This window comes from Xenopus tropicalis, chromosome 3 (assembly GCF_000004195.4).
Source record: "Xenopus tropicalis strain Nigerian chromosome 3, UCB_Xtro_10.0, whole genome shotgun sequence".
NCBI lineage: Eukaryota > Metazoa > Chordata > Amphibia > Anura > Pipidae > Xenopus > Xenopus tropicalis.
In genome coordinates this window covers 43650273-43670621 of record NC_030679.2, presented here as the reverse complement: position 1 = coordinate 43670621, position 20349 = coordinate 43650273, and the positions used below count along the sequence as shown (strand labels likewise).

The 20349-nt window shown below is 40.3% G+C and overlaps 1 protein-coding gene across 1 annotated transcript in view; it reads right to left on the bottom strand.

The window, feature by feature from the left end:
- Window positions 1-20349, bottom strand: part of dpysl3 (dihydropyrimidinase like 3) — an 83322-nt gene that overhangs the window by 43511 nt on the left and 19462 nt on the right. The window lies entirely within an intron of this gene.

Genomic DNA, 20349 nt, shown 5'->3' with positions numbered 1-20349 from the left:
GTAAATCCCTTTTTGCAGTGCCAGCTGGGACTCTGAAAACAGAAGAGCGAGAGCCGATCCGAGCTCCTCCCTCAGCAATCTCCAGCCGCTGCTTGCCTCACCCACTCCGCTCTGCACCTGCACTGCGCGTCTGCGGACACCAGGGGGCGATACGTACCCTGCACAGGAGCCCAGCGCCGAGCTACGTGTTAGACTTGGTTACATTTCATAGGGAAAAGATCCTTGGGATTTCTCTCATTGATAAGGAATACAATGTTACATTGCAACACGCAAGTTGCTTCCTGTGTGCAAGCGTTCTTTTGTCACTGAATAGCTACATTTAAAAGTAAAAAAAAATGATTTAATCATTCACCCTGGCATGGTGCTGGTATTCAAGGCGGGGAGCGACTGCAACAGTTGCAGAGAGTTGCAGATGGGCGCGTTGTGATTGTTCTTGTGCTGTGACCAAGCAATTCCTTTGTGGCAATTTGAGTACAGCCACTCGCAACTGAAGCATCATGTTTACTTCTGTTAAACTACATTTACAACACGTTGCAGTTGAATGCGCTGAATGCCAGGTGGCCCTGGGCCCTGTATGTCCATAAAGTGATCCAATCATGGGGCCTTGGGGCCACAATTGGGTCAATTTTTAGTATGTTATAGAATGGTCTATTTTTAGCAACTTTTCAATTGATCTTCATTTTTATAGATTTTGAATTATTTGCCTTCCTGCTCTGATTCCAGCAGCTAAAAACCTATTGCTCTGTGAGGCTACAATTTTATTGTTATTGTTACTTATTACTAATCTTTATACATATTCTTGTCTGTCTTTCAAACCACTGCCTGGTTGCTAGGTTAAATTGGGCCCTAGCAACCAAAAATTCCAACCTGAAGAGCTGCTGAACAAAAAGCTAAACGCTTCAACTGTCTCAGAATAGCAATTACTACATTTCACTAAAAGTTAATTTAAATATCAGTGCATATTCTCTGACAATCACAGCCATGGAGCTTCATATAGCATGTGACACAGCCAAACATGGCAGCCACCAACCCCACAGCACAGCTCTGCATTTGGTACACTAGATAGGGGCAAGAGGTGGGGGTCCTCTTTTGGCAATGTGGTCATTGTAATTGGAAAAAGGGTATTTTGCAGCATATTATTGTTTAAAATGGCTTAAGTCGGACTTCAAGAGATGATTATAAAATGGAGTATGGTGAGCAGTCAGGCTGTTTCTTGGCCTGCATTTATCCACAGGCCAAGAGACAGCCTGGTCTGACCGTAGTCTTAGGGCTGTGACAGACAGGGAGATTAGTCTCCCGATTAATCTCCCTTGTCGCGGGTGATTTTCCGAAGTTGCCTTGAGAGGAAACTTCCGCAATTTTGGGAAATTGCGGCGCCTCGTATGCCATCCCACCGGCGATTTACATTCTAGCCGGTGGGATGGCATTTCAGGGAGATTAGTAGCCTGCGACAAGGGAGATTTGTCGCGGGCGACTAATCTCTCCGTCTGTCACAGCCCTTAGCCTTATTTAGCCTTAGCCAATTTCAGGCCAGATATCGGTCGGCCAGGCTGCTCTGCTCTCCCCATACACGGGCCGATTAGCTGCCGAAACGGTCCAAGGGACCGATATCAGCAGCTATAGTCGGCCCGTGTATGGGGACCTTTAGTCTTAAAGGTGCATTTTCATTTCCTACGCTTTGGCCTTGGCTGGTCTTTGTCTGTTTCAGCCATGAGATTAGAAGTGAAAAGTGCTCTGCCTCAGGCAGGACTAACAAAGAACAAACTGTTTTCTAGCCTTGGGCTAGTGACACACAGGGCTGCTTCTGCACAGGCATAGGAAAACCAATGTGCTCCCATCTGCTTCTTCTTCCAAGTGAACTCAGAGGCGCATTTTCAGCCTGTGAGTACGCACACCAAGCAGATTTTGGTGGAAAGGGCAAATCTCAACCTCAAATGCAAAAGATCACTAGGATGGGAATCATAGCAACAAAGAGAAAATCCTTTGTGTTACCCTCGTCCAACGACAAAGAAGCAACAGCAGGGTTCTCAGGGACCATACTCATTACCTCTGTCATTAGCGATGGCAGTTCACAATTATAACTGCAGTAGGTGTCAAAACATCATTAGTGGCTGCTCCTTAAAGGGGCTTATAAGCAAGGGGGCGGAAAAGCTGAAGGAACCAGTGACGAGGTACAGCACCCTGGACAGCAGATTGTTAAGAAAAAAAATTCCCAAGGGAAAATTTTTGTAATATTATTTCTCGGCTGGCAATACCCACACTTACATTATGGAACAGTAATGTTAAATACAAGAGTCACACATACACACAGTATTAACTGGGGTTCTGGGGTTTCTTTTTTATCACCTGCTTTCAATTACTGTGCCCAAAGCCAATCAGGGTAGCTCCAAGCTGAGTTTCTTCTCATCAAAGAAGAAGATCAAGCAAGAATACATTGACGACTTCAGTATTTGGCTACCATGTTACACTGTGAGACGGAACAAGCTTTTAGGCAGTGACCCCTACAATGTATTTTAGAACTGTTTGCCTGTATAGGCACCAAACTGATTCCCAAGGAACAAGAGACAAAGTTTTGCCCCATTTTGTAAAATTCCAATATTGATTTTTGAAGGGTTTATTGACTTTTTAAAAGTAGACATCTGTTTTTGTGTTTTCAAAGACAATCAATATTGCAAAGGAAAATTATCTCTAGGCTATTATTTTAAGGCATGCGTTAATTGCAAATTCTACATAAATTACTAATTAGCTTTTATAGCACATTACTAAACTGTTGCATAATTAGCAGTCAGTTGGGTTGAAGTTACACAAGATCATCATGGCCTTGCCCAAGGAAAATCACAGCCTGAGAACACTTGGGGTGTATATGAAAACTAGCATTTAACCCACACAGGCATATTGTAATAGTAGTTAGCAGGGGCGTTTGGGCATCCTGGATGCCGCCCCCCTCCCGCTCCCCAGCGCTTACCTCTCCAGCGCAGGAGCGGGTCCGGGGGCGGTCTGATCGCTAGCGCAGAGAGCGCAATTGCGCTCTCTGCACTAGAAGAGCCGAATTTCCGGTTTAAAAACCAGAAATTCGGCTCTTAAAGTTACCAGGAGCGGCTTTTTGCCGCCCCTTGTAACTGGGGCGCTTCTGCCGCCTGAGGCGAGTTTCTCAACTCGCCTCATGGCAGAAGCGCCCCTGGTAGTTAGTACTGCAAGATGCTAATAGCTGCATTTTGTGACGATCACTATTGATGAGCACATTTTTTCGGCAGGCATGGATTCGCAGCGAATTTCCGCATTTCGCCATTGGCGAATTGTTTTGCAAAACTTCCGTAAAATTTGCAGCGGAAAAATTCTGCGGCCGTCATTAAAAGTTGTGGGTGCATCAAATTGGGTGTGGTTGTTTAAAAAACAAATCGCAAATTTTTCGTCATTTCACGAATTTTCTTGCCGTTTCGTGAATTTTATGACAAAGCGAAATGGGACAGATTCGCTTATCACTAGCAATTCCTACCGTTACATTATTCTTCCCATAGACTGTATGGAAGTATTTTTTGAGGTTTTATTAAGTAACAGATAAATCCTAATATATAACAAAAGGCATTTCTAAAAAAGTGCCCCAGTCCATGTAAGTCATGTCAACTAATACCAAGCCAGGATTCCATTCTGCCTAAAACCCATCCCCTTCCCATTAATCACCACCCTTTTCCGTCTCACCTTTAGGGACTGTAACACTTAGATAGGTTAACTGATAAGGAAATGGGTATGATAGCATAACATAGGCAAAGTTTACTGTAAGTCTGTATTTCATTATATAGCCTTTTATAATTCAACTTAAATAATGCCATCTGGCATGAAACCTAGGTAACCTAGTGAGAGGTCAGATGTCAAATGTCAAAACCTACTGACATTTATAACATTTAATGACAAAAAAATCATTTATAATATTTGGAAGTTCAGATAATGATTATGTGCCTTTTCTACATAAGCCCAACTGAATGTGATTGTGTCAAAATAGGGGGATATTTTCTGTTTAATGGCTATTGGCTCCCTTCTCACTCTTTTGTTTGCCCTGATAAGCAGGACCATTCCCTTGGAATAACTTCAGCAGATGAGTGTTTGATTTTGGAATTATTATTATTTTTTTTTTTTTTTTTTTTTTTAAAGCCACTAGACTGAAGTCCATAAAGAAAACTTTGCTTCCCGAATGGCCTGTCTATGTACGATGATGATGATCAGTCTCACACTGAGGGGATGTCTCATGGTCATAAGCACATAATGCTCCAAAGAATACTATAACTCTTCAAATGTGATTATTTATACTCAGCCAGGATTTATAACAGGCTTTTTTCACTAAATTTATTAACCATGATCCCATCAGCCCGATTCCCAACCTCATCTAATCCCTAAAAGCCCCAAATAAAGTTAAAGCAAATTTATAGTCAACCCCTGAGCTGTATGACTAAAAAAGAATATCATTACACTGAATAATATATTAGATCTACCCTTTGCCAAATCTGGACATTTAACAGCAACATCCATGATTAATGGATTCCCTCTTAAAGCTATTATAAGTATATAGCACATTTAGAAAGCAGATGTTACAGAGAGCCATAGCATGGGGAATCCCATTGTTGTACTTTAAGTACCAAAATGACCTGAACCTTACACAATAGTGTTAATAATGTCTTTGCAGTCAGTTACTTTTTCAACAGCTAGGACTGCAGTTTAGCGTTAAGGATCAACATTATAAATTACTGTATCTTGTAATTACAGTACTGTATTACTGTATCTTGTTGACAGAACATATTCACCTCCTGTATTTTAAGCCCTTAGGGGTTTCTCCCTTGATAGTACCAAAAATTCTTCAAGAAAGGGAATCCATACATAGTACATAGGCATTATATATATATTTATATATATTAAAGATCAGCACTCCTATGAACTAGGGGAGCTGAACTATGTACTACTGAATATGACTGTGGTGATATTCATGGAAAATGTATATCCAGTGCCAGACTGAGCTGGCAGGGGCCCACCAGAAAACCCTGGACAATAGGCCCATTCTCAAAACTTTAATTCTGACTCTCCACCCTCAAACTCTTTATTATCCTAGTCTCTTTTCTCTACATACTATACTATACTATACTATATACTATATTCCATCTATCAAGCTTCCTTGTTCCAATACAGCAGTGATCCCCAGCCATTGGTTGGTGAGCAACATGTTGCTCTCCAACCCCTTGGATGTTGCTCCCAGTGGCCTCAAAGTAGGTGCATATTTTTTAATTCTTGACTTGTAGGCAAGTTTTGGTTGCATAAAAACCAGCTGTACTGCCAAACAGAACATCCTGTAGTCTTCCAGTACAAATAGGGTCTACCAAATACCCAATCACAGCCCTTATTTGGTACCCCAGGAACATGTTTTATGCTTGTGTTGCTCCTCAAGTCTTTTTACATTTGAATGTGGCTCACGGGTAAAAAAGGTTGGGGACCCCTGCCATATGGAAATAGGGAATGACCATGAAATAGACTAAATAGATAGAAGCAAGAGGGCCCACTGACACCTTGGCCCACTTTGAGTTTTCCTGGTATCCTGGTGGGTCAGTCAGACACTGTGTATTTCCCCATATACATTAGGAATGCCCCATATCCAAGATTTAGCCAAATGTTAGTACTGTCACTTGACTGAAGGTGACAAATTTTTATAAATGGTATAATTTTGGAGTTATTCTTCTTATATATGTAATTAGGGTTGATGCATTATGGTATTTCACCAAATATTTGGTGTACAACATAGTATCCATTTGAATCCAAAAATGATTGCTTCAGTGCATCCCTAATAAATGTATATAAATATTGTGGGGATTGACTCAAATGGCAGATGCATCAGTATCTTTCTTATAGGAAGAGACAATGCATCCGGTGTAACTTCAAATAGGTCAGTACCTGTGTTTTATTCACAACGGGTTTTTTCCCACGAAAGGGTACTTTTTATAATTACATACAGAATACACAAACAAATAAACTTCATTCTTCTAATACCATGACAGACAAGTCCCTTGGTAATCTAAATACTAAAAATCCTGGACCCTGGACCCAAATTTGGGTCCCAACCCTAGAACACTGCTATAAGAACACTCCAGTGCATATAAAGTTTACTTAACATAATCCTTTTCATTGGGTCCATAAATAAACTCACAAACAGACTTCTGGCAATTCACCACCCCATAAAACCACCATTGGCATTTAGTATTTGTAATGGAATGCCCTTCTATCATTTGCTCTACTCTCCATTTGCTCTGCTCCTGACCTGTTCCATTGTAACACAGTGTAGAACTACCTTGTACCTGCTTGTATTATAACAATAATAACACAAATATTTCTCATTTAGCGATCAGTGTGTAATGATATATTTTTCCCATAGTATGTCTTGCCTGCCTACTCTACACTGCATTCATAATAGATCCCATTGCTATTATTTTTCTAACAGCAATAAAATAAGCAGATACTAGTAAATGTTTTCGAGTGTATTTGTGCTTCAGTGTGGCTTCATGTCGGCAACAATTTACATTCCTTAATATGTGTTTTGGCTCATTATTTCATCACTACTGCCAATTGGCCTTTACTTTGGGAATCTTATCCCTTGATTAAAATAAAGCCATGCATTTTAGTATACACAAGAGCCTACATTTAATTATTCTTGGTATGAACAAATACATTGTTTAACAGCACAAGTAACTAATTTATGATGTGCCTTGACCATCTCACAGCAAGAGTCTGGAAACCTGAAAGACCTTCCAAATAATACTTTACCTTGAATTTTACAAATATGATATAATTCTCTCATTTAAAGAAATACTGTACTTGGTAACATTTCATTAAAAGAAACACTATTCACTTGTAAAGTGAAACTACTCCTCTGGCTTTTGTACCTTATTTATTAAAAAGATTATACCTTGCATTTTAAATATATTGGAATTACCTTTTAATAAGTAATTACTGATGTTTATTTGTATTAATATAGATGAAGCTAAGTTTGTTTTGACATAACATGGTTTGCACAGTGCAAAAAGTGCAACATGGCCCATATTTGGGTTTGCTTTATTACTCAAGTATTGACATGGCAAGCTAATAGCTTTACTGCTTAAAAGGGTTATTCACCTTAAAATTAGCATGATTTAGAGTGATATTCTAAGACAATTTGCAACCGGTCTTCATTTTTTGTGTTTTTTGTGCAGCAACTCTTCCGTTTGGAATTTCAGCACCTATCTGATTGCTTGGGTCTAAATTACCCTATTAAAAGACTAAAATATGAATAGGAGAGGCCTGAATAGAAATATTAGTAAAGGCAAAATATTAGCAGTCAGGTTTTGAAGTACATGTAAACTATGGAGAAGAAAAATGAAAAGGATGGGAGAGAAGGAATGGGAGTTATAATGAAGTCTGTGGAACATATAAAACATATAAAGAGAAGACTGCCATAAAGACAGCCGTGAAGTAGAATATCAATCATTAATGTAGATATTTGATTTTTTTATTTAAAAAATACATTATAAAATACATGATATATTTCATAAACTATTGAAATTAAATGAAAAAAGCCTTTAGTATTCCATTATCACTACAGAGCAGCAGCTGGCTTTTTACCAGTGGTGGTGCTTAATGATGTACATCTGAAGACCCTTTCCTAGTTTACAATAATATCAAATAATGCACATCATCAACATCATAATCATCATCAGTATGTGAGACCATCAAAAGCAGTGCATAGTATTAGGGTTGTCCAAGAAGCAGGAGGAATGACTGGTTAAGTCACATAGCCTTGACACAGGGAGACCTTTATTTGATGCCTGATGATGAATCTTGTGGCTTTACAATAAGCAGTACTATGTAAGAATAATTATAATAATGAACTGCCCTTTAACTATTATATAAAAGCAGCTCTCAGTATGGTTGCCCACAAACTGGGCATCCCTGTGACTTTTCTCTGTAATTATTGGGGTTCCCTGCGCATTCATTCGCATGGAATGAAAGAGTGGGTGGATGCAGTTTGGGATAGTTAGTGGGTTAGCCTTGTGTAGGGATAGTTTAGCAACTGAGCGTGTAGCTTAGAAGGAACAACAAGTCTGAGGGTGAACACACAGTCACTAAGGATTTGGAACAGTCTGTAACCTTAAATTATCTTTGAACTTTTTCTCTGCTTCTGTCCACTTGTTTAAATAAACACTGAAGGTTGCAGCTTAGTTCCGTGGTTTGAACGTTTTTCTACTCACTTTGTTTGAATTGTTTAAATCTGAGGATATTGCTGTCACCAGGAGCTGGGCCGTGCTATATTTAAGCTTCCTAGAAGTACATAAGTGGCCAGAAACTGGGCACACATGAAACAAAACGGTTTATGTAGATATATGTGCAGTACTAGTATAAATTACTACCAATATTAATATAATACCATAACCCAAAACCGCTATCCCAGGTGCTTCTTTAAATGCAAACCTTATTTTCTGCTTTATTATTTACAACAATCTAAAGCACAGCTTCACAACAGCTGCTCAAAGCTCACTGAGCATGCAAGTGTCGCTGAGAATTTTAACATCCAAGATAGGGAGCTCCTGTGACAACTTTGATGACTTGGGTCACTGCTCCCATCAATCTTCTGTTTCAGGCTGTCTGTCAAACATTCCTTCTGTTTGTATCTATAGTGGTGTTAAACGCAACCCACTGTCTAAACTGTTTATAATCTTGGGTTTGTGAGAAGGAAACTGGTTCTCAATTGACCATGGGTATAAAAAATGTAAAGTACAATTTAAAGTGGATGGCGTATAGCCCCCCTTTGCCAAGTATGAAGTTGTCTAAATAATAAAGGTAAAATGTGCCAGAAAAAAAGTATGCTTGGACTCTAGCAGGACATTGTTGTGCAGATACATATTGGTGAGGTGCCAGAAACCACTCTTTCTCCCCCTTTAGAAGTTCCACATACTTTCCTCTGAAATGCACTCCAGAGCTTGGGTTGGGAAAACAACAAGAAGGGCTGACAAAGCCTAAGGCCAAATAACTTGCATAATTTGCCTGTGCCCCTTACAGATTAACCTTCAGCCTGATAAGACCCAGGTTACTGTATGCAGTACACTGTACAGTAAAATGTCCTGGATCTTTGAAAAAAAAAAAACAACGGTTCTGTAAGCAGAGGACTGCTTTTTCCTTTATATTTCACTTTATAATGCTACAAAAATATGTAAGTTTGTTAAAAATTGCTAAAGACGTCCAGCCTTTCTCTCCCTATGTTCCGAACTATTTTGTTCTTTTATTTTTCACCAAAAGCTAGTTCCGTTTAAGCTGTGTGCGGGCCCAGAACACATATCATTTAGTAGTTACTTGGAGACCACCACCATGCTGGGCACATTGTTGTTAAAAAGTGCACACATCAATTATTCTGTACTAAGAGGGTTACGTTAATACGAGTTGAAGCCCCCCCTTTCCCGAAACTGCAACCCTAGGCATAGGCACTCAATGTCTATATAGAGAATTTGGTCATATTCTAGGGTTAGTAGTTACTAAGAAGAATCAAGGACACTTTTAGGGCACATCCTCCTGATCACAAAACTCTGAACAGTTATTCTGCGACAGCTTCTCCCTGGGATATAAATTTTACAGAACACCTTGTATAATAGGCAAAGAGGATCTCCTATTTTTAACAACTTTTCAGTATAGTCTAAGTTTAGATTATTTAAATTATCTGCCTTGCTATTCTACCTTTTTCACGATTTATTATGCAACAAGAATTCCCCAGCTAAAACCTGTTGAGATCAGGTAGAAGTCAATGGCAAATGCGCCTTTGACAACTGGAGGATCTTCTTTGCTTCGAGGTTTTGGAGGTTTTCGGGGTTTTTGATGGAGTTTTTGGAGTTTTCACCAAAAAGTTTTAGTAAATTCCCCCTTTTAATTCTTTACAAAGACCCTCTACTATACTTCTTCCAGTGTGTCATTCAAAGAACTTCCTGGTTACTTGGACCCTAGCAACAAGATAGCTGCTTTCATCCCAAACTGGAAAGCTGCTGAACCAAAAGCTAAATAGCTTTAAAACCAACATTGTACATTGTACTAAAAGTTAATTCAAAGGTTAATTCAAAGGCCAAAGTTTCAGTACTGTAGATGTACTACAATTCCCAATATCCCCTCAGTGCTAAATGCTGTGTACAACTCTGTTTGCACATTTATTTGTTTGAGGCTGTTTTTTCCTGACTGAATGTCAGTTGTCTGAAATCTAATGGCAATGGGCTGTGCATTTCCCCCACAAAGCTATTTCCGTTTTAAGCAGAGTGGAACACTGTGAATATAGTTTGTTTTCTTCCCAGCCCTATTCCCAGCTGAGGGGATTTTAGTCAATCCCTGAAAAACAAGCCTGCAAGCTTGGAAGAGTTGATTTACCCTGCACAGAGAAATGCTGGATACTGTCTCTGTCCAGGATGGGAGTTTGTCATGTGTTTATTTTAATTGCCTCGTTTTGTGCTATCCGTCCATAGCAACAGTTGTAATGTGTCTATGTTACATGATTGCGATGGTTACCTCATAACTAATCCGTGCACTGAAAGAGGAACAAATGTGACATGCTGGCTGCAAAATGTCTCACTTCCCCCCTAAAATCACCAGAAAAATGTGTTTGTTGTTGCCTATAAACAACGTGTAATTTTGTGTCAAAATTACACTATATTCTGCCACAGGCTTATTTCAGTCCCCTGTGTAGATGTGCTAGAAAACTGCCACTGAATGGGGAACGCCTGTGAGCACTGGTTATTATTGGTATTGCTAAAAGTTTGGCCTGTGTTTACAGAATGAGTGATTTGTTGCTGTGTGTTGATAGCCCACTTTATATAAACTGGATATGTATGTATATATATATATATATATATGTATATATATATATATATATATATATATATATATATATATATATATACACATTAAAAATCTCTCTAGCCTTACAAGAAGGTCAGCAGATGAACTCTCAGTCGCAGAAAAGTTCGCAAAAAGATTTATTTTATTCTTATCTTCATATTCATAAACAGCAATGTACATTTCTAGTAATTTCAAAAAATGCAGTTTTACTGTCGTTGTAAAATAGCAGTTAATGCCCCTTCTTAAAACGCCCATCTGGATAAAGCCCTTACACAAAGGCAATTAGAAAGAGCAGATAGTATGATAGAAGTCAGCCCCAAAGGTGCAACCTTCTGGCACTGAGTGTTCTAAAGCATTCCATTGTCAGACAACACACTCCCTGTTACAAAGCAATCTAGCTTGCCCCTTATCTAACAGCCGACAAGGAACTGGCATTCATACAATAATGCATGCCATGCTGTTTCTGAGAAGTCTTTTACTTAATGGTCCAAGCATAATTTTCATTTTAAACACAAACACAGAAATAAAAGCAGATATGTGCTTATCTGAAGCCATGATCCAAAATCCTTTTGGTAGGGACTGTGGGATAGCAGGTACAGGAAGCTGAGACTATTATTGTAGTAGTGAGGATAATAGCCTCTGGGAAGGGACTGTGGCTGTGGGATATCAGGTATAGTAGGGAGAGATGGTGCCTATAGTAGCAGTGGGGATAATAGCCTCTGGGGAGGGACTGTGGCTGTGGGATAGCAGGTATAGTAGGGAGAGATGGTGCCTATAGTAGCAGTGGGATAATAGCCTCTGGGAAGGGACTTATGGCAGTGTGATAGCAGGTATAGTAGGGAGAGATGGTGCCTATAGTAGCAGTGGGATAATAGCCTCTTCGAAGGGACTGGGGCTGTGGGATAGCAGGTATAGTAGGGACAGATGGTGCCTATAGTAGCAGTGGGATAATAACCTCTGGGAAGGGACTTGTGGCTGTGGATAGCAGGTATAGTAGGGAGAGATGGTGCCTATAGTAGCAGTGGGATAATAGCCTCTGGGAAGGGACTGGGGCTGTGGGATAGCAGGTATAGTAGAGAGAGATGGTGCCTATAGTAGCAGTGGCATAATAGCCTCTGGGAAGGGACTGTGGCTGTGGATAGCAGGTATAGTAGGGAGAGATGGTGCCTATAGTAGCAGTGGGATAATAGCCTCTTCGAAGGGACTGGGGCTGTGGGATAGCAGGTATAGTAGGGACAGATGGTGCCTATAGTAGCAGTGGGATAATAGCCTCTGGGAAGGGACTGGGGCTGTGGGATAGCAGGTATAGTAGAGAGAGATGGTGCCTATAGTAGCAGTGGCATAATAGCCTCTGGGAAGTGACTGTGGCTGTGGGATAGCAGGTATAGTAGGGAGAGATGGTGCCTATAGTAGCAGTGGGGGGATAATAGCCTCTGGGAAGGGACTGTGGCTGTGGGATAGCAGGTATAGTAGGGAGAGATGGTGCCTATAGTAGCAGTGGGGGGATAATAGCCTCTGGGAAGGGACTGTGGCTGTGGGATAGGAGGTATAGTAGGGAGAGAAGGTGCCTATAGTAGCAGATTTCTTTTCTGGCATGTCTTGTCCACTGTCTATTATGTTCTGACCGTGTCAATTTGCCAGTTGTGTCCACTGCTGTCTGTTTCTGATGTATATTTAGGTGCATTTTAAGCCTTTTCAAAGGTGGGGAGTTAACTTGAAAAATTGAAAAATTGAAAAATGATAGGGAATGTGAGATCGAGCTGTTACCGTGGGTGAAGACGAGTGAATGGAAAATAAGGTGATGGCCCCAAAATTCTGTGTTGACATGTCTGGTGTTTGTCTGCGGACTTGACATTGACATTTGTTGCTACTATGCACATTATGCTATTATGCACTACACTGATTGAATCTTCATAGCTATCGCTGGGTAGCAAGTGCAATTATCATTCTTACCATACAATACATAAACGTATATAAGGCTGTAAATGGATGCTAGGAAATTAAGGGCAATGGCATGCAGAAGGATAGCAGGCTAACCAAATAATCAAAGGCAGTACATTAAACTGAGAGCCACCCCTTTCACTCTGCATGACACAGATAAGTGTAAATGCACACAAAAGTGTTTTCAGCTACGATGACTGTTGTTATAAATGCACAAGCTGTGGATAACTTAATATCAGGAACCTGATGCAATATTCTGTTATACTGTAGGTGTCAGCATCATTAAGCATAAATACAAGAACCCCCACTTATAAAAGCAGCTTTGAATGCCTGAGACCAGAACTCCCTGGAAATAAATATGCTTGGTAGGGTTAATATATTGCATATGATTCATAGAAATTTTAAAGAAAATTATCTATCATGCATGCCACATTACATCATTACAAAATAATACCCTGCCAGCATTACGGCCAGCTTCCTGAATGTCTTCCCATCTATGGATATACACAGGAAGTAACCAGATGTTTGGTTTCTATGATGCTTGCACTAACAGTTCTGGAGATCTCATTAGACTTTATTTTCTCTGAAATAGGAGCAAGAATACAGTATATCACTGCCCTCTGTATCCTATGAGTCACACTAACAAAATACAATCCTTACTATGCAGTGGTACATACAGAAAAACATCACTAAAATATTAAAGGGGAACTAAATCTTTCAAGGTAACATAAAATGAATATGCAGTGAAGTTTACTTTCTTCAGCTATATATATATATATGTATATATATATATTTATATATATTTGAGAAAAATGTTATTAATATTGTTAATGGTCTGCAAGGAAACAGCTGGTTGGTTTCTATGTGTTAATAGGCCTGACACAGGCTTCACATCTGTTATTACATTACCCCCCACTACATCAGCAGCTTTTGCTAAAAGGGTACTGTAACAAAAGTTTTCAGGAAACCCATAGCAACAAATCAGCAAACAACACCTGCCTGTCATTTGTTTGAAACCAGGTATCTGATTGGTTGTTATAGGTTACAAGACCTGGTGCAGTTTGCCCCTTTTATTTCAGTATTCCCCCCCCTTAAGCAGCTGAAACAGCACAACCAGCAGTTGCAATGAGTGCAAGGGGTATAGTTTCCAGTGTCCAATTTTAAAATTTAGGTGCAAAACTCTTCCTCTTAAGAATATATCATTCTTGTACCACCAATCAAATTAATGGTAATAAATGATCTGTAGAGTTTTTATGCTGCATTTTGTTTTACTCCTCCATATAAGAGCTCCATATAGTTTGACACATCTCAGACACTGTAAATTGAAGCCAATCAGACAGACCCATAATGACACACAGCCTTAGCTCATAGACACAGGTACAAATGCCACACATATATTGCTCCTCTCTTTGTCAGGCCTAACATGGTCTAGAATAGAACTCTAGCTGTTTTAGGACATACCTGTTAAGAATAACAAATGTATTTCCCATCATATTTACATACCAGCAAGTCCTGGACTTTTCTCTCATATTTTTGTATTTTACCCATCACTGAAAGTGTCTGCATGTTTATATGTGAAACAGCAGTTAGCCCACTGGCAAACGGGGCATCTGCCCAGGGCCCACTATGTCTTTTCTTATTTCCCTCTCTCTTAGCTCTACCCCCCATGCTTATACACTGCCGCTACTGCTCTCTTCCCCCTACAATAGCTGTTCTTCTCTGCTCCCTGCTCTTTTAGAAAAAATCAAAGATGACTGTTGCTCATTGGCTTATTTCAGTGATTTTACTGGCATGTGTGGAGTAGTGCTTAGTGGACATTTTTTAGTGATCTTACTGGCATGTGTGGAGTTAATGAAGTGCTTAATTGACATTTTTCAGTGATATTACTGGCTTGTCTGGGATTAATGGAGTGCTCATTGGCCATTTCTACATGATTATACCGGAACAGATGGTGTATATATGGTGATTATACCGGAACATGCTGACTATCCATTCTATAATCATAATGCTGGCAAGCCTGGGGTTAATATGCTGGTTATCCATTTTCTGTAGTAGAATGTCTCGGTTTGGAATGCCCGTGATCCATTTGATTTAGGGATTATATTGGCATGTCTGGGATTAATATATTCATTATCCTTTTTTTGTAGTAATTATACTGGCATGTCTGGGTTATGTCTTGGTAAAATAGGCATGGCTTTAAGGAGTATGGCCACAAAATGGGCTTGGTCATATTTTTTGCCACATTGCACGTAGTAGGATGATAGGGGCCCATCATATGGATGTTTGCCCAGGGCCAACCAAAGCTTTAAAGACTGCAGTAATTGTGTTAAGTGGCAGAATTGTCTAGAGTTTAAACAGAAACAGGGTCAGCACACGATACAAACACATGGCCATTATACCTCAATATCTAAATGATGTTTAAATTTTCAGAGGGAAATGAAAGAGGAAATCGTTAAGTGGTGCATGAGGGAGCATTTTTCTGCAAACCTAATTGCTGTACCACATGCCAAATTTCAGCCTTAAGCTGCATACACGTGGTTCAGCTGCTTCTGTACACAACATGATCATCCCGTCTACTAACACAGGCTGGACCACATTCACATAATGTGTAATACAAAGCTAAGGAGGCTCTCAAGATGGGGTGGAGTCCCAAGACTCCTAGTTGGAACACCTGGGGCTGTATGATCAGCTGGCAGAGAAACCAAAGTGCTAATATAGCGTTTTCTAAGCTGACTATGGAGAATGACCCAGATAAGACAAACAATACCAAAACCAGCTCCCACTCAGGTCTGTCATTTCTAACATGCAGAATAAGTACAGCTGTGCATAATGTCACTTAGCCCAGGTTGTTGGATTGCAGTGTTTGGAAACTTTTGACCCTTAGCCAAGAGTACCATTTTTATTTAAAATATTTTCTTCCCTTAATGTCTTCTGCAAATCACTACTACAGGATATTGGAGGCTGGTCCCAGGGGAATGGGTAGCTCTTGTTAGGGGTCTGATGCCCAGGTTTTCTAGAAGATACACCCATTTATGAAGCATATTACTAGTAAAGTTTAGTAATACTACTAAATTAGTATACTAGTATATTATTATTAGTAGCACATTATAATATAAGTCATAAAATGACACAACTTTATCAAATTAATTGCTGTATGTTTAATCTCTGGTGATCTCAGGCAGCGCTTAACAAGGGGACCCACAGCCTTGGCTAGTTATCCCAACTGCATAGACAGTTAGGGTGACATTATTCTGATGTTACTCTGCTCAGGAAAGAGATAGTAAAGTTCCTCTGAAGCTCCTATCTTGAGGAAATCCTTCTTGAGCAGAGCAACATTTCTTTGTTTTCCTAATGAATGTAGCACTCTGACCGTACAGTTACAGGACCTGACCAGCAGGTGGTGCTTCTGTCACAAAATTAATTACATTGAGAGTTAATAAAACCTTAAATATCTGTACAGCTAAAAATAAAACACTTAGGGGCACTTAGGGGAGTACGATTGTTTCTGGATTTAGGATTAGGATTTTTAAGTTTTCGTACTGTGCGTATTTTTTGCAACATTTTCGTACTTTGCGACAATTTGTACGAAAGTTTGTCAGAAGTTTCGCAAAACAATTCGCCAATGGTGAAATGCGGAAATTCGCTGCAAATCTATGCCTGGCAAAAAAATTTGCTCATCACTATTCACTAACATTTAGGGCTAAATCATGAGATATGGAGGTAAAAACTTTAGGAATTCTATCTCCATCTGCCGATTCAGCTCTAAGCGCTTGCCTTTGCTTTGGCGCCTTCAATGGCACCTGGTCAAAAAAAATTTTCCCACCCGATCGCCGAGACAACCAGGCTTTTGCAATATCGGTCACCTCATCAATCTACCATACTCACGCCGAAAAAAACTATATGTCCCTTGAGCATCTGCTCAGTTCTGAGCACATTCCATTTCGGAATCCGTCCCATTCCCAGCCCCAAATGGGTAGATTTCTAAACAGATTTTTAAAATTTGGACAAAATGTCTTAGATGTTCCCCAAGTGCAGGCACCTTTAGGGAAGTGGCAGACGGTGAGATTAGTGGCCCCGCATGGGATGGCATAAACGTTGTTGCGATGTCCCGGTTGCCCAAAGTTTCCTCTCAAGACAACTTCGGGCAACTTCGGGACATCGCAGCGACGTGCATGCCATCTCACCGGTGATTTACATTCTAGCCGGTGGCATGGCATTGCGGGGAGATTAGTCGCCCGTGACAACGAAGATTTTACGTGGGCGGGCTAATCTCCCCGTCTGCCACTGCCCTTAAACAAATACCCAAAGATTTAAACGCCCATGTACATATCTTGGTAGTATTAGCAGATAAAGTAGAGTAAGGGCTCTGGCACACGGGGAGATTAGTCGCCCGCGACAAATCTCCTTTGTCGGGGGCGACTAATCTCCCCGTGTGCCAGAGCCCTAAAGGTGGTCATACACGTTAAGATCTTCTCCCGATATCCCCTCCTACGGGTGGTCGATACCAGGCTAATTCAGGCTAATTCGGTCGTTTGGCCCTAAATATGCTGCTTGTGGCATACAAGCCTGTTTATATTATATATTAAGTACAACAAGAGAAATTCAACCACCCAGACTTATTCTGAAAGTAGTATGCACTAAAAGCAGTAGATATTCTCGCTGGGAACAGAAATGAACTAAAACTAAAGGTATACTTCCTACAAAAGCAACAACAAAAAAAGGTATAATTGGCTCCCTGCCGTGGGTCCAGCTGTCAGCCTTCCTATTCTTCTCGAGGGACAATAAAACGTATGTTGCTTAAGAACAAATTTGGGGGTTGGGAGAAAAGGGTGGCTGAATTTAAATTTAAAAATGGGGAAAATTAAGGGAATATTTCACACTTCCTGGCCGATTAGTACTCGCACCACCATCACACACCTGGGAAAGGAACACTTTATTAACACTCACCATTACAATTTCTTGAGTGACTGTTCCACACAAACTCCCCATCCCCACTAAACATGACAACACCCCCCACTGTTACCCAAACCTCAAATATCAATACAAATACTACTGTATATCTGCTTCAACAAGCTCCTCCATAAGCTGCCTGGGTACACTGGGTGCTGCAAAGTTAGGGGTTAATGCATATTATAAAATTTAACTACACATACGCATACCCAAACATACTTATAGCTAACACTAATCTCTAATTGCACTACAAAAATCACATTTTTATTGTATAACCTCTTCTGAGTTCCCCAGCTGGCCTCACTCTGGACAATGGCTCGCTGCAAAGAAAACAACACCATAAGGCTAATGTCCCACGGAGAGATTAGTCGCTGCAATTTTTAAAAAGCGAGTTCCAGCAACAAGTCGCTCGTTCTGTCTCTAAATAAAAAACAATAAGATCTCCAGTACCTAAACCAATGATACTACTTTGAATCGCAAATTGCTCCAAATCGCTATGAGACCCTTTTTCAAAAGAAAGCATTGCCATTCTATTATTATTCAACGATTGGAATCACTTAAAGGAAAACCTATTGAGCGGTAAGTTGCTGCGATTGTTTGCAAATTTCCCCACTGGAAATTCTAGGAATTATGAAGCGATGCCAACCTGGGGGATATAATGCGCTCATGCAAAAACTACAATTTTGCCAGGGGAAAGTTGACAGGCGTTAATGTAAAGCAAAATACATTACACCTGAGCAGTGTACATACATGATTTGGCATTTGATAACATTATAAAATCAGTGTTCCTAACACTGACCACTTTTGACTTCTTTTATATTGCGGAGTCCTTTCAAACAAGGGATCTGCTGGTTATTAATCATTATCAGTGGAAAAATTATAATTTGCCTATTTTATGTGCAGTGGCATAATGAGATAGCACCGCTCCCCCCCTGCAAACAAGTCTTTGGAGGGGTCCAGTGCGGACAGGTACCTAGCCACTGTGAGTTATGCGTGCCCTCTGCATATACTAAGCCTCAGGCGAGCATAATTTGGGGAAGAGACCAGCTGTCTGCCCCCCCGTATGACCATGGAGTCTGCTTCTTCTATAGTCAAGCCACTGTTTATGTCTTTATAACCCATAGAACAGTGGATCTCAACCTCCCTAATGCCGCGACTCGTTTATATAGTTCCTCATGTTGTGGTGACCCCCAACCATAAAATTATTCCTAAAACCAACGGAAATATGTGTTTTCTGATGGTCTTAGGCGACCCCTGTGAAAGGGTTGTTTGATCCCCAAAGGGGTCCTGACCCACAGGTTGAGAACCGCTGCCATAGAAAGTAATATAAGTATACGTATAAGTCTTGCTACTAATGACGTGCTGCAATGTTCTGGTTTGTGGATGGTGCAATCCTTTAGCAGCCTGGACTACTGTATACATTGGTACATCAGCCTGTGGAAGGATTACATTGCCCCTGGCCAACATGACCTACAGAAGCGGCTCCCACTTTATATCACTTGCTTAGGGCACAGTCACATGTGGTGGATGATCCACTTCTCTTCACCCGTCTGGCATTTGACCAACTTATTGGCAATTACATTACAAGTAGGGTTTCCACCCAGCTGGAATTTCATCAGCCATGGGTTTTCTTATGTAAACTGTTTGGGTAGTCAGGGAAGAACCCTAGCAGGGTCAGAACTAGGGGTAGGCGGAAGAGGCATAAGTAGTGCTATGTTAGTAAAACTATACATGAATACATACATTATGGCTAACATAAATGCAATCCCACAGTTTTAGTTCTGCCTGTTTCTTGCCCTACAATGCAGCCTGTATTGTGGTGTTTTAACCACTAGGGGGGGAAGTGACATATAGGTCAGAGCACAGAGCACAGGGCACAGGGTCAAGACTATGTGCATGATTAATCTCAATTGTTTAAGTGTCATAAACATGCAAGGCTTCAGTTCACAGTGAAAAAAAAATCAGCATTAACAGTAAGAATTAATATAATGTAAATCCTGAAGCATGAGAACATTATATGCTGGACTACAGTTGATTATGGAGCACTTTTAAATAGCTGGAAAGATCTGTATTCTGATGTGTGAGGGAGTCTGTGTAAGAGTGACTCTGCATAAAAGACTTTTGTGTCTCTATGCTAATGTGCCTATATTTGGGGGAAAGAACCTCCCTGAGAATGTAGGATGTCTGTATTCACTAACTATGGAGATTTGTCAGCCTTTGTGATACTGAATGCAAGTGCTTGCATTTGAAATGAACAGTGAAAAGAAATGGACCCCCATTAATAAATAGGGGTAACCTTCCCCTTATTCTTCTCCAAATGTTCAGAAAAATGTGTTAGCTTGGCTATTCAATCCAGGCATCCTTATTTATCCCCATATCTATTTTTCTTCTTCTAAGTAGGAGCTGCCATACTGACCTTCATCAGATTAGCTAATGGAATCATACCTACTGAAGAGGAAGAGTGGCCTCTGGTGGTCATATTATCATTAAAATCAATATGATGTTTGCTTAACTTTTAGTATGCTGTTAATTATTAATGTAGCATCTATACTGTATAGCAGAGCCCCCTTTATTTAATGC